This window comes from Salvia hispanica, chromosome 1 (genome assembly GCF_023119035.1).
Source record: "Salvia hispanica cultivar TCC Black 2014 chromosome 1, UniMelb_Shisp_WGS_1.0, whole genome shotgun sequence".
In the NCBI taxonomy this organism is placed as follows: Eukaryota; Viridiplantae; Streptophyta; class Magnoliopsida; order Lamiales; family Lamiaceae; genus Salvia; species Salvia hispanica.
In genome coordinates, this window is record NC_062965.1 from 30,103,005 (window position 1) to 30,118,162 (window position 15,158).

Below are 15,158 nucleotides of genomic sequence, written 5' to 3' on the forward strand. Positions count from 1 at the left end.
GGTTGTCCCTATAACCGTTTCTCTCTTCTAAGATGAATGAGATTTTATATCCCTATAATTGTGGCATATACCTAATACTTTCTTAACTAATTAATTAGTTACAACAAAATTTCGATTTGATAATTTTATTGGTTAAAAGTTGATTGTGATTCACTTAAAATTCGCAAATGTTGATAAATTAAATTGATTATTTTTTTGGTTTAGTATTATTAATAAAATCAATACTAATATTATAAAATATAAAATAATCAAACATTTAATAACAAGTTAATTGAAGATATACCATGCAAAATAAAATAAATTAATAAAGTCATAGATTTTTTATTATATCTTTCAAAATAACTCTATCATACTTCAATTTTATAAGTAGTTTATTTTCTCTTTTCTTTATAGAGGAGTATTAGAGTTTTTAGTTCAATTAATGCATTAGGAGACAAATTAAAATTTGATTAATGACTTTAGTTATATCGATTGAGTTTACGATTTTGATTTGAATTCTTTACTTTCTCAAAGTTCAATTTCTATAGTCTTTTTAGAGCATTACGATCGAACTTTGATTAAAAAAATTCACATATTTTTAACTCATTTATATAATATTTTAAAGTTATGTGGTTAACATTTTGTCTTTTATGCTATAAAAATGTTAGAGTTCTTAGGTCAATTCTTAATATTATGAAACAAATTAAAATTTGTTACATAATATAGTAATACTGATTGAGTTCATAATTTGGTTTTAGCTATTCACTTTTTAAAATTCTATTTTCTTTTTATTCTTATTTTTCAGAATATTGCAATTGAATATATCTTTTAATCCAAGAACAAAAATATTAATTTTTGGAGTAATTTTTATACTTATCAAGTACAACTTAATTGGTAACACACTTCCATCCAATAGGTCAAAGGGTTTGAGTCATCACATGATAAATGCAAAATGACTATTGATCTTTTAAAGGCTATACTTTCCATTGATCATAACACTAATTTTTGTTCACAAAAATAAATGGAGTAATTTTTATTCAAAATAATAATATTTATATTAAAATAGTAAATTTTACTAGTAAGAAGAATAACTTTTATTAGTATAAACATTGACGTTTACTCAGAATTATAATTTAAATCATATATAATAACTTTTATTTATAAAAGTAATAGAGTAATTTTTATAAATAAAATAGTAAATTATTTTTAAGAGCAATCATTTTTAATTTTATATTTTAAAAATCGTATGACCTCTTTCTCGTATAAAATATATGTATTTTAAAAATTATTATTTAATTAATAAATTTTATACTATTAAGTAAGTATGTTAATAATAAAAAAATAAATTGTCGTACCATTTCATAAAATTATAATCAAGACTTTAAATACTCTAATTAAAACTACGGATACATTAAATACTAGCTAATTTAATTTTCTTAATCTAAGCTATCTTTTTAAACTAACATTCGGGTATATAAGTCAAAATATTGATTATACTTATAGCAAAGTGACATAGGGGCATTATGGCATACAGACATTATGTCTCTAAATCACTACCTATAGAGAAAATCGTGCACTAAACGTTGCCCACGCGCCACAAAAAATCTGTAATTAATACATCTTAATTAAAACTTAATTATCCTAATTAATATTCAACTCTACAATTAATAGTGGTTAATTATATAGAGCTCCTTTATTCTGTCGCTGGTTCTCTTTGAAGTCAAAGATATACAATTATAAAAAATACAGTCAGGTCCATTATATGCTAGAAGAAAATTAATGAGCCAGAATATTTTCCTTCGAATTGACCATTTAATAAAAGTTAAAAATAGGCCCTTTTATGAGCAAGAAATGAATACTCGGCCCATTTTAAACCTAGTCCTAATCATTATAAATAATACTCCATCCGCCTATAAAAAATAAACAATTGCTGATTATCACTGAGTTTTAATGTAGATGAAAAGAAGAGGAAAAGAGTAAAAGAGAATGAGAAAAAGTAAGTGAGAAATAGTGTAGTGAAACGATGTAAGTGTTATTATTTGTTAAAACTTTCCATAAATGAACGCCTATATTTTTATGGACACTCAAAAAAAAGTAATTGGCTTCTATTTTTTATGATGGAGAAATCAGCAAGTGCGGTCAGCATCCAAGTTTGATAATTATATGTAATTAACTAATAAAATATTTTTCACTCTCGGCGATAAATCATCTTATCAATAAATCAATAAAATACATGATTACATAAAAACTCAATATGATTACATAAAAACTCAATTGGTAAAATCTTTCTTACTCTCGCCAATAAATCCTTTGATCAATGGTAAAATTACTACATGATTTAAAAAAATCATGATTGAATTTAAAAAGTATATCGAACCCTAATATAATAAACTAAAGACAAATCTTATATTTCTCATATAATTAAATAGTAGTCTAAAATAGAAGTATATACGTACATTTCATGTGTTAAATCCCGGACGAGTCAATCGTCATATCCATCAAGTACATGGTATTTTTTTTGTGTAAATAGTAAAAAATCACAAAATTTGTCAAATTCGGTATATCCCTTAGTTTTATAAAATGACCTATTAAACTTTAATGATTTTCTGAATTATTCCCGAATTTGAATGTCAAGAGAATTAAGCATGATGTGTACACTAAGAACAATTATATGGGCTTCGAACATATTAATAAGCTCATATGTTTATTTCACGCCATACTCAATTCTCTGGACATTCTGACATCCACATCATGCACAATTCTCTCAAATTTAAATCCATGAGACAATTCAAGATCGCCAAAGTTATAATTTAATCTCTTTTTTAAAGTTATGGAAAAACTACAATTTGACTAAACTTTGTGGTTTTTATGTTTTCATTTTTATTTTCATACTGACATAACTAATTCGACATGGCTTTCTACATGATTCTTTTTAAACTTGGCATGCATTTTAAAAGTGATCTAAAATACCATAAATATTTGACGGTTGCCCACATAAGATTAGTTTTTGTCGGAAATATCGTATGCGTCAATTAAAACATAACACACTAAATATAAAGTTTGTAACTTTGTATACAATTTAAGACTATTTTTAAAGTGAAATTATCTTACTCGATAGTGATAAGATGAAACTTATATATCGATAAACTCAAAACTCATCAACATAGCTCAAACAGTTTCAATACAATATCAACACAACGTAAAATTTCAAGATTTTAATGTCAACAAATCAACACAATATCAATCATTACTCAGTTAAATTCTTGACATTTCCTTGATGTTTTTTTATCTATTAACATTTTTTAATGATCCAATTAGAGTTTTCATTGATCAAATTCCTATCTTCCTCAATCTTCACTTTCAGAAGTAACAGTTGCCTCAAAAAAAAAAAAGGAAAAACAGAAAAATTTGAACAAAAATCGGCGTCTGCAAATCATTTTTCTTAAAGATTTGTTTGATTTTTCAATATTTTGCAGTTTAAATAATAGAAAAATGAAATATTGACAAGATAAAATGACCATAATAGGTCGGCGCCTACAAAGATTCACAGAGCGGATGATACCGCAACTGGTTTCACCAACCGCCGCATCGCCTTTTCTACCCATTCTCAATCTACGCTCCTCCACCACCATGAGCGCCGCCGCACCTCTAGAAGCCCTTTTCAGGAGAAAAAGGCGCTTGCTCCAGAGTCAGGAAACAGCTCAAGTCCATGGACCCCGCCCTCAGATCTCAAGAAGGCAATCACCAATAACCAATGCTTACATTTTTGGATGATTTTCTCTCCATTCTGGAGAAAAGATTGGATTTTGAAATGTGGGCCTCTTTTTTTGTTGATGCAGATGAGGCAATCCAGCGTGTGGTTTTGGAGGCTCCTTGGTTCAAGTCTTGTAGAAGTCTCTGTGCTTATATCAGCTGTGCTGCTTTTTAGAGAAGTTGATACTACTAAAGTGTTGTCTGAAATCTTGAAGAATACACCCCAAGGTAGTGTGTGTGTGTGTGTGTCTGTGTGTGAAAATTGATTAAGCAGTATCATCAGCTTGAGCTGGCTTATATGTGATCTTTCTTGTTCCAATGGTATTTCAAATTGCAGTTTGATTTTAGGTCTTTTATGAATTTTATAAATGATTTTTTTGTATATGCAATCTGTGATGCTATGTGAAGTCTATTTGGTGCAATGTACTGTATGAAACAAGAATCCTTTTTTAGCATTTTGTAGTATGTGATTTTGCACAATGTCACTCGTTTGGCTTTGAAAATTGGGAAGGTAGAGGTGTCTGGAAAGGGATAAGGGGTTTCTTGATGAGATTGTGTGTGGTGAAATGAGTATTAATTGACCTGTTGGGCAGATGATGATTCGCAGGCGAGGAAGAAGCTCTATGTTCGAGGGTGGAAGACAAGAACAGTTTCATGAGGATGTTGAACATCACTAGAATGGATGATTTGGTTGCAAACTCAATGGATATTTTGGAACCTGAACCTTGCGATGCTGAGGGGAAGGAACTGAAGACGGTATGTAAAATTCCTCGCTATACTAACTGTTGAACAGCATGCGTTTTTTGCTTAATTTCTTTAAATTTGACAGTTATATCAAATGTTTCTTCCTTGGACTTGGGACTTGCTCTACAGCATTGAGAAACTCTACGTCATTTATTCAATGTTATGATTGTCTTGAAAATAGACTTGGAATGCAAACAGTTGTGCGTGTTTCAATTAAATTCAAATCTAGATGATTAATGAAAGCATACTTTTAGTTGGTCCTTGATCCTTGCCCTTGTTATTACTGTCGTAAAATCGTACTCAAAACAATCTCTGATTCTAACTAAGCTTGCTTATTCGTATGCAGTCATGCTTGCAGATGAACCTGTAGATTTGTTTCTTTTACCAGGTACGCCTTCAATCCTTTTCAGTCGATTTATTCTTCTAGGAATCCTAATATAAAGATTCAACTAGACCTATGTTCTTTATTTTACAGGGCTTGCTTTTGACAAATCTGGTAGGCGATTGGCCGCGGGAGGGTATGTTGCTAAATCTTGTCCTTGATATGTTGGATTTTCACGGTTTAACATGTCATCATCCATCTATCTATACTTGATGATCTTTCAGAATTTTGTAAGATCTTAAAGTAACAAATCTCAATATAGAAAGAATAATTTACAGTAGTCTTATCATTTATTGCCTTGATGTGTGATGTATATATATTCATGACTGAAAGAGTATTGCAGAAGGCAGAAGAAGACACCAGTTTGTTTTCTCTCTTAGTTTAAGTTATGATATTTCTCTTCTTCGAGCACGTATTGATTTTCCATCTCCCTTTTGTTTCTTTCGACGCTTTCAATTCATATACTGAAGTTATTACGACACATTCCTCACAAAATACCAAGAGCTTGCAAAGGATCGTAAGTGGAAGAAACCACTATTTGGTGCGTTTCTCTATCCTTCGTACTTGGACATACATTTGAAGTTTTTAGCTACTGCATTTCACATTACAGAGCAGTCTGCACATATACTAACACATTCATTTGCTTTCATGTATAGTTGCTCTTTCTTATTCACTGCAAATATTGGAAGATGGTGTTATACCCATCACCCCAACGATGTCCCCATTGATGCTCTTGTCTCATCCTCTGGGTGATCCTATTAGTCAAGCAGCCAACAAGATGCACCTGTGATAGAGGTACGACTTCTGCATCACCACGTTTGTCCGCTGAGTTACTCAAGCAGCATATGTTACAAGGAAATTTGGAATTGTTGATGGACAAAATGCTCTTAAACACAATATCACATCTCTATTTCATTTTTCCTGATTTTTACTGGATTTCATGTATTCCTACAATTTACCTATGCATCTATGTTAGATTTTGTTGTTGGTAAATTTCAGTTCTTACAAGAGATTGGTCTATTATATAAATCATAAGGAAGATTCTTTCTTGGTTTTTCATTGTTGGTTGTAATATTCTGGATTTTAAGAGATTAGGCAGTTTTTGTTGATCTCCACTCTCATTTGTCATATTAAACCATGAAGTGTGCATGTGTGACAGCAAAACAGTCACTTTAGTCCGGTTTCGATTCCAATATGTTTGAACTGCGAACCAACAGTTACATGAACCAGCAAAACCACAGTTTTGGCTCAAATCTTGATATAACTGGCCAAAAACAGGTAAAAACAACCAAAAACAACGCCCGGGTTTTTGACACAAAACCGTAAGTCGTAACTGCCGGTTTCGATTCAAAATCGGAACTGCTAATAGGGACTAGTAGCAGAAAACCAAGCCAACCACAGATGCCATTCATTAACAATGTACAATGATTGTGAGCAGCAAAATGCTGCATTTACTCAATAGCACTTCAGCATTTATCTGAATGAGACTCAGAACTCACTGAGGCACGGCGACATCACTTCCCGCTCCAACAACTGTAGCACCTGCTGCATCGTTGGACGGCCTCAGGGTCTGCATCCGTGCATCTCAATGCAATCTCAACCAGCACCTCCACAGTCTCCATTGTCGCGTCCCTGCACCTCCCTATCCACTATGCCCTCCATTCTATTCTGCGTGTTGATCCATCCCACCACATTCAATCCCTTTGCACAAACATCAGATCCGTTGGCCTTTTCCCCGTCACCAGCTCCAGCAGCAGCACGCCAAAGCTGTACACGTCCGACTTCTCTGTTGCTCTACCACTCTGCAAATACTCTGCACCGCGTATCAGATACTCCCATTAAGTAGCTTTATGAGTGGAGAAGATACTCCGACTTTATGAATTGAAACGAACCTGGAGCCAAGTAGCCGAATGTGCCTGCAACCACAGTTGTGACATGAGCGTCCTCGTCCACCAGCAGCTTAGCAAGGCCGAAGTCTGACACGCGGGGCTCTAGTTTTCATCAAGGAGGATGTTGCTCGACTTATATCACGATGGACTATCTTCGGAGAGCAGTCATGATGCAGATACGCCACTCCTCTAGCAGAGCCAATAGCTATCTTCATACGAGCGTTCCAGTTCAGCAGACGCTCTTCATGGATATTGTCTGAACGCTAAGTGTTAGTAATCATATGATAAACATTGGGTTTTTCATTGGATTCGAACGAAGAAAGCTATACCGTGCAAGAAATAGTCCAAGCTGCCCATGGCTAAGTAGTCATATATAAGAAGCCTCGCTGTAGGGAGAGCGACAGTAACCTCTCAGGTTTACAAGATTTCTATGCTTGACACTGCCTAAGATCTCGAGCTTCTCTCAAACACTTGATCTGAGCCTTGTCTTGTCCCATCAATCTTCTTTGACTGCAAAAGTTCCACAATCGTTCATAACCATTCTATATACAGTTCCAAACCCTCCAGCTCCAACGACATCTTCCTCTTCAAGAGACTCGATTTTCTCTACAAGCTCGCCGAAGGGTATGGAAGGTCACCATGGAAAGTTATGAGCTTGGCTCCTATTACAATATCAACAGGAAGATAAAGATATAAAAAGGATTGAAGGAATCTGCAAAATTTGTTGAGGCATTTGTTCACACTTCCTTCTTGATGGACTTGTTTTTCACTTCTGTGTAAGTTTTTGCAGCTCTCTTTCTTCGTCAGCAGCCAAACCCAGAGAAAACCGAGAAGGAAAATAATCCCAACGCCTAACATGGATACTGCTCCAATCACGATACCTTTGATGTAGTGAGAGGATCGCTTGTGCACGGTCGAACCTACAAATTGTGTTAATACTTGCTGTAAAATCCGTAAACCACAGCTGCATTTTTAGTCGTTGCTACTACTAGAATGCATGTGATACCTGTTGCTTCTCACTTTCAGCATGAGGAAATACAGCCGGAAAACCAAGTGAAGTTCGACAAGGCTTGTTTACTAGTTGGCCACACAGATCTAAATTACCGATAAACCTAAGCATAAGCATAGAACATTAGAAAAGTTTCTGAATATTGTTGGCAAAAATTGATCTATTTAATGATGCAGTTCGAGACAGGATCGTACGATTTGCTCCCAAACGCTTAACACCATCATCAGGGATTTCCCCAAACAAAAGTTTGATGACAAATTTCGGGAAAAATTGCATACACAACTTTGTTCATCAGTAAAATAAATTGCAACTCTCAACACTCCTTGAAGCAAAGAGTGGCATGTATGACAGAATGTTATGTAATTACAGATATCTAGCGCGTTAAACGACCTGGGAAGACGGTATCCCCTTTCGGTATTGCCGAAAATCCCTATCATCACAGCACATACATCCATCAATAAAGCTAGACATTAAGTAAACAGATGCTACAATCTGAAGAAAAAAAGATTATCTTACAATATGGTCAGCATAAAAACGTTTCCAATAGTCGGGGGTATTCCTCCTTGAAAATAGTTAGCTCAAGATACCTCACAATCTCACAAATAAGGATTCTTTTTCCCATAAGAACACCCATTCTTTCCCAAAGAAAAACTAAATAAAAAAAGAGCTTCCATTGTTTCACTTACAAGGCTCTGAGTTCAGAACACTGTGCAATCTCATTAGGAATAGAACCATGAAGACTATTCTGATGAAGTCCCCTAAATAAAACAATTAAAACAACAAATTAGATAAACTAATATGTTGTAAAACAATAAAAACAACAAGATTACAAGAGGGACTCTGTCTTTGTAATTTGTTAGTGCACAAATGCGGGGGGGTATAATTCCCCCAAGCTGCATATGGGTAGGTTTCTAAATGCAGAAAAACAAAATTCCTATCAATATAAGCTGAAAAATTGAAATGAACAAGAATGTGAGAGCAAAAATAAATTTTAAAACACATACATAGAAAACTCTTTGATCTTGTGGGCTGCAAGCAATACCAGTCCCAAATTTCATGGAGATTCATAATATCTTTCCAGTTACTCAGAAAGTTGTCGCTGTCATTCAAACTGGCCTTCACTTCCAACAGTGTAAGACCTAGAGAGGTTTTAAAAAACTAGATTTTTACAATGATTTTGGAGAAAAAAATGCTTTCCATCTGGAGAGAGAGCAAAGAGGGCCCACAAAAAGGGTGTTGCCAAAGCGCGGGAAATCCAAAATTTAAACACCCCTTTTCATTTCTGGGCTCCAAATGTGAAATTTTTTAACACGTACATAAAGCCCAAGAATGGATTTTTTTTTTACTTATTAATGTAGCACTACTTTCGTGGAAGAATTTGAATGGAAAAAGAAAAGGGAAAAGTATTTATGATGAAAAGGTTGAACTTTGAGGGATGGGGGGTATATGATTAAAAATGTGCTTATTTAAAAAAATTTATAATTACTACTATTACTTAGTAATTTCATTACAAGGAGAAGTTACTAGCTAAACAATAACCTTCTTCTATCTCACACACCACACAGCTGTTTACAGTTTAAATATGGTGGATTGGGAAAATTCACTTTGAACACATGGGGAAACTGTGCAGCGAATTTGCTGCCATTTTGAGGCGCGCAAATAAATATTTGAAAACTGTTTGGTAAAATGAAGAAATAAGAGAGAGAGGTGTCGAACGATATCAGGATATCAGGTTTCAAGATCAGGATCGGGTAGACAAATTATACGAATCCAAACATATCACAGGTATCCCAAGATTTCCATTAACATCGGACCATAACAAAAAAATACTAAAATCACTGTCCATAACAAAACATAAATTAAATATTGTTAATAAGAAAATAATGACTAAAGCTAACATAAATTAGTACTCCATAGAAATACTTTAATATGCAAATATAAAGTCCTCCAAAACATATAGACAAAGTTGTAAATGAAAATGCGGTAAAATAATGTTATGGAAGGGGACCCACATTTTAAATGATGTGATGATGTGGTTAGTATTAGTTTGAAACTTTCTATTGTTAGAGTTACTAATTTTGTTGGATGATCCAAAATCGTAAAATTTGTCTATTTTATGTGGGAGGAACGAGGATAATAAAAGTAGAGCAGTATTTAAAATATGTAAACAGATAATATAAGAAGGTTAGTTCATTATTTTTTACGTTTTCTGATAGGGTTTTGTTTACACTTCTGTAGTTGGGTTTTCCTTTTTTCATAAGGCCCAACAATCTTTTCTAGTTGGGTTTTTCCTTTATCTCTCTTTACATAATAAGGCCCAACTATAATGAATATAATTAGCCCACCACTTCTTTTCTATATTTTCCACTTTGTTGATACATAAACAAATCCAACTTATACTTCATTTTGATATTCTTCAACTTATACACCGATAAATTATCTTTACTGATATTGTATGTCGAATATTCTTCAGAAATAGAAATACTAATTTAAATTGTTGTACAACATTTACAAAAATATGCACATATCGTTTGGGTTTATTGCCAAATTTACAAATCCATCCCTGGGTTTGGACGGAACAAAGAAGCGAGACTGTAGGGTCCGATGACAATGAAGCTGTGAGTGATCAATTGCTAACTTTTCCCCTCTAGTTGCTAACTATAACTAATTTAAGCATAGGATTTTAGAAATCTATGCTAAAATATAAAAATTTATACTTTAAAATTAGAAAGTTCCATATTCTTCAACCTTTGGGACGGGGGAGGGGGAGTAATCAATTGCTAACTCACTCTCTAGTTGCTAACTATAACTAATTTAAGACCATAAGATTCTTTGAAATGTAATGGTCTAAAATTTGCCACAAGTAATTTTCGTTTTTATTAATTAAATCGAAAAGGATAAAAAAAACTACCAAATTAGGGTTTTGGATGAAAAATGTCAAAATAGTATTTTGAAAATATCGACAAATGCTTTACAATGTCGACCAATGCTTATGTCAACACATTCTTTTCAGTGGATTAAAAAGTATGAACTTTCTAATTTTTTTAACCTCCTTCTCTAATTGGGACTCTTTCATTAACAATACTTTAAAAACTTTTCGTCTATCTCTCTTACATGTCCAATTATACAATAAAACCTATGGCAGCCAAATGTTCATACTCTTTGAATCGAAAGTATAACATGTTTCACCTCTTTACAATACTTCAATCTCCCTTTTTTTCTCTCTTATCTCCTTATTTATTTAATTTCACATTAAAATCTGAATAGCTAAACTGCCAAGTTTTTTTTTTTTAACGGATTTAATTGTATATTGCTTTCCTCTTAAAATTTTGGGAAGGGAATGGCATGACGCAACCTTTTCTACCTAACCCAATTTGTGATTATTGGTATTATGGCTTACTCAATTGCTTAATTTAAAAAAAGGAAATGGAATTCATGCAGTATCACAAGTTCTAATTTGTGGTTTGAGATAATATTCAAAAATTTCATAGATGATTAAGGACTTTGCTTTAAACCTGAGTAATCTAATCTTCAATCTTTAATGCTCTCATCGACCATACACTTGCGCCCAACCAACGAGTATCTTTTAGTTCGTTCTCTCTCCGTCCAGTTATTTGCCTTGCTTTTCTATTTCAAAAACCCCTTTTACACTATTTATAGTTTTAAGTTAGAATTAATGCGTTAATTAATATGTTAGATTAAGTTAAGAGCTCATTTATTAAGTTACGCCTCAATACACTTAAAATTTTAATTTAATTATACTAAAAAAACAATCCAAATTTACGTTTAAAATAAAAGTGCATAAATTTCATGGCCGGGGAGTACATGATCCCTACTTTCACATCAAAATCCTATTTTTCTATTTATGATTTGTTAGTTCATAAAAATTACTACGCATCCCGAAAATTTGATACTATTCCATTTTGGTCCGTCACGAAAATTTGATACACTTCACTTTAATTTTTGTAGAATGGTGCCAATTCCTATCATTCCTCTCCATTTTTTTATAAAACTAATCTTTAAAGTAGGGCCCACATCCCACCAACTTTTTCAACTCATTTCCAAATTCTTTCTTAAACGTTGGCAAATATAAATTTATCAGAGTTTGTAGTTATCTTCTAGTGGATGTTTTTAGAAAACGCTCAAAGGTGGTGACACAAAAGAATTAATCCTTATTTTATTTGAACAAAATTTATAAGATCATAACATTCTTATCATAAATATTTCGAACTCAGTAAAATATTACTCCTACGGTCCTACCTCATTAACGAATGTGATGTTAGTGTCAATGTGAACACCCTAACACCACTTTGACTTATACACGCATTTACATTATCTATTTGCTTCCACCTAAAGTAGATTGTTTTCTTGCTGCCTAACTTTGTTTTACATGATGAGAAAATGCACCAATTAACTAAAATAAAATTTGATGATCATAATATGCTATAGCTTTCTTTTGGCCCTAAGTGAGATTTGCAGCTTAATTATATATGCCTACATAAATAACGAATGAGGTTAATTGTCTTTAAAATTACAAAATTTGTTTCACTTCTGATTTAATTTGTTCAGCATTTTTTAAAAAAATTCTCAATTGTTCTTGATAGTAACTTTTTTGAATGCTAAATTGGTGCGACGTGCAAAATTTTAGTATTGTCGATGAATAGTGACGAAAATGTGCATTAATGTGACGTGAATAGCTAATAGACGTCGTTTTGAGGTTAAGAAAATTATAATAATAGCACAACTTTGATCAAATGGGACATTGAGAATTTCTGAAACTTCATAATTTGTAATTTAAATTTTAGAAAGTACAAGACAATTCAGAATTTAATCAAACTTTGTAATTTTATAGGCAATTAATCCTAAAAATAAGTAGCAGTTGCATATGAATTTGATCTAAATTGTATACTTGTAAACTTAAATATTTGAAGATTTATGTCATTCAAATGTTACCCACAAGATCTTCGCCCATCTAGCTAATTCTAATAGATGATATTTTCACTTATATGTGATGTCAAACGTATATAAATATTTATTGGGATAGGAAAAGGACATTATGACATATACAGATGGAGCACTAAATAAATGGACCACTTCATTACTCATCATAAATTCATGCATAATAGTAGCTTCCACTCTTTCACTTATCAATCATGATTCATGCCAACTCTTTTTATTTTACCTTTTCCCGAAATTGTTGAACATGATATTATTGCCGCAAAAACTATAAGCGCAGTTTGGTGATGACTAAAATAATCTTGAGGCTTCTCCAAAAAAAGTCCATTTATAGTTCAAAATACTACTCATTCGTTGGTGGGAAAAATATCGAAAAAATGATATATCGTTGTATCGTATTGAAAAATATCGATACGATACGATAACGGATCATAACCGATACGATACGATATGAATTTCCTTATATTGCGATATATCGTTTTAAATCGAATATACGATATAATCGATATTTTGATATATCGTTTATATCGAATACACGATATATATTGTATATATCGAAACATATTGAAATTCAATACATATTGAAGTTTAAAATTATAAATATATATAAATCCATTTAATTTTTGTGTTATTTTTCAATTTTGAAATTATATTTTTCAATATACGGAGACGATAACGATATTTCGATATATCGTTAAAAACGATATATTGAATTTGATGCGATATATCGAAAATATCGATATGATAATGATAATGATATTATCCATATCGAAAGTTCGATATATCGAAATTAATATATCGAAACTTTCGATACAATAACGATATGAAATTCTTTCATATCGATATTTTCAATGTAATACACGTCACGTTTTAATCGATATATCGTGATCGACCCCTACTCATTCGTCGATTAGAAGTCTCATTTGAGTTTAGTATGGATTTTAATAAATATATTCAAAGTGGTTGAAAAAGATAGTTGAATGTGAGATCTATTTTTATATAGTTTTACAATAGAATGTAGTGGTATGAGTTAGTGAAAAATGGCATTATACTACCATTTATAGTAAAAGTGAGCAGATTACAATAGTAAGACTAAAATGATAAAGCTTGGGAGTCCTAATCGCCAACCGATGGACTAATTAGTAAATGAGGAACTTTTTATGGAACCCTGATGACGAAAAAGATAATTATTGAACATAAATTAATTTAAGCTTTTTTTCATAAATGAATTTAAGTTGGAACTTGCCTTGCCCGCAAATGTACGTACATGCCGATAATTAGCATGCGGCTTGGTACTATTCTACTAGTAGGGAGTATTAAATTTGAAAACCTTCATTCCTTTAAATTATTTTTTAAAATAAAAGTTTGATCTGAAATTAAAGGATAAACATTTCATTTTGTCTCATTGTCTTGATGTTTTAATAAAATATCTCAATTTTCTAATAATGAAGAGCAATACCCAAAATTCAATATTCACTTAAAAAAAATCGACATTAATATTCGGACAAAATTGTCCATGGTGAAATTTATCTCCAAATAAGATGGTCCAAAATGAAACCAACACAAAATTCACTAGATATAGCCATTTAAGTTTGACGTAAGGTTATCTCCTACGGCGCCCTTCCCGTTCGCCCGTCCGACCAAAATGAAACCAACACAAAATTCACTAGATATAGCCATTTAAGTTTGACGTAAGGTTATCTCCTACGCGCCTTCCCGTTCGCCCGTCGGGGCAGAGCGCGCCGAGCGCCATAGTGGCGGAAGAGCGCCCACGCCGTCCGGGTGCCCTGCGATGAGCTCGCCCTCCCGTCGACGGGCGAGTGGACGGCGCCACAGTGGCGAAGGTCGCCGTCCCGACTCGGACGTCCGACATTTTTTTTTTTTTTTTTTTTTTTTTTTTTTAAACTCTATAAATAGGGCTCCTCCAACATCATATACGCGTGTATCATTACGCACAACATGATTGTCGAAATGAAGGGGACGAATTGACTCGGTGGAACAGCGAAGATGACACGGGTGCGGACCCAGCCACGGCGTGGCCACCGCGAATGTGAACATGGGTGTACCTCATGGAGAGGTTGAGCGGTTGCGCGCATTTACCGACATGCGGCAAAGAAATGCCCATATTCGACTTCAGGAGGATATCATCGAAGAGGTTTGGACGCGGAGGGGTGGATCCGCAAAGTGATGGGGTATCGATACGATCAAATGGGAGAATTCATCCCAAAAGACTAATTTATTAGGAGAGAACTTATTTAGAGCTCGTAACATTCGACTAGACGTCCCGTTGGTCACGGCTAGTTCTTTGTAAGGCCACCACTCCAGTAGTTTGGGACGATAAATCTCATTGATACAAATCAAACGAGAGAACTATCCAAATGGCTAGAAAGAATCTATATAGTCCACCCCAGTTTTTCTCACGATAATATAAAATTTTAATCCCTAA

At 33.2% G+C, this 15,158-nt stretch overlaps 2 pseudogenes; one reads left to right on the plus strand and one right to left on the minus strand.

Moving 5' to 3' along the window:
- The first annotated feature begins 3,486 nt into the window (after nucleotides 1-3,486).
- On the plus strand, nucleotides 3,487-4,981 carry LOC125202657 (annotated as a pseudogene).
- Nucleotides 4,982-6,324: 1,343 nt separating this feature from the next.
- Nucleotides 6,325-8,390, minus strand: LOC125193865 (annotated as a pseudogene).
- Nucleotides 8,391-15,158: the final 6,768 nt, after the last annotated feature.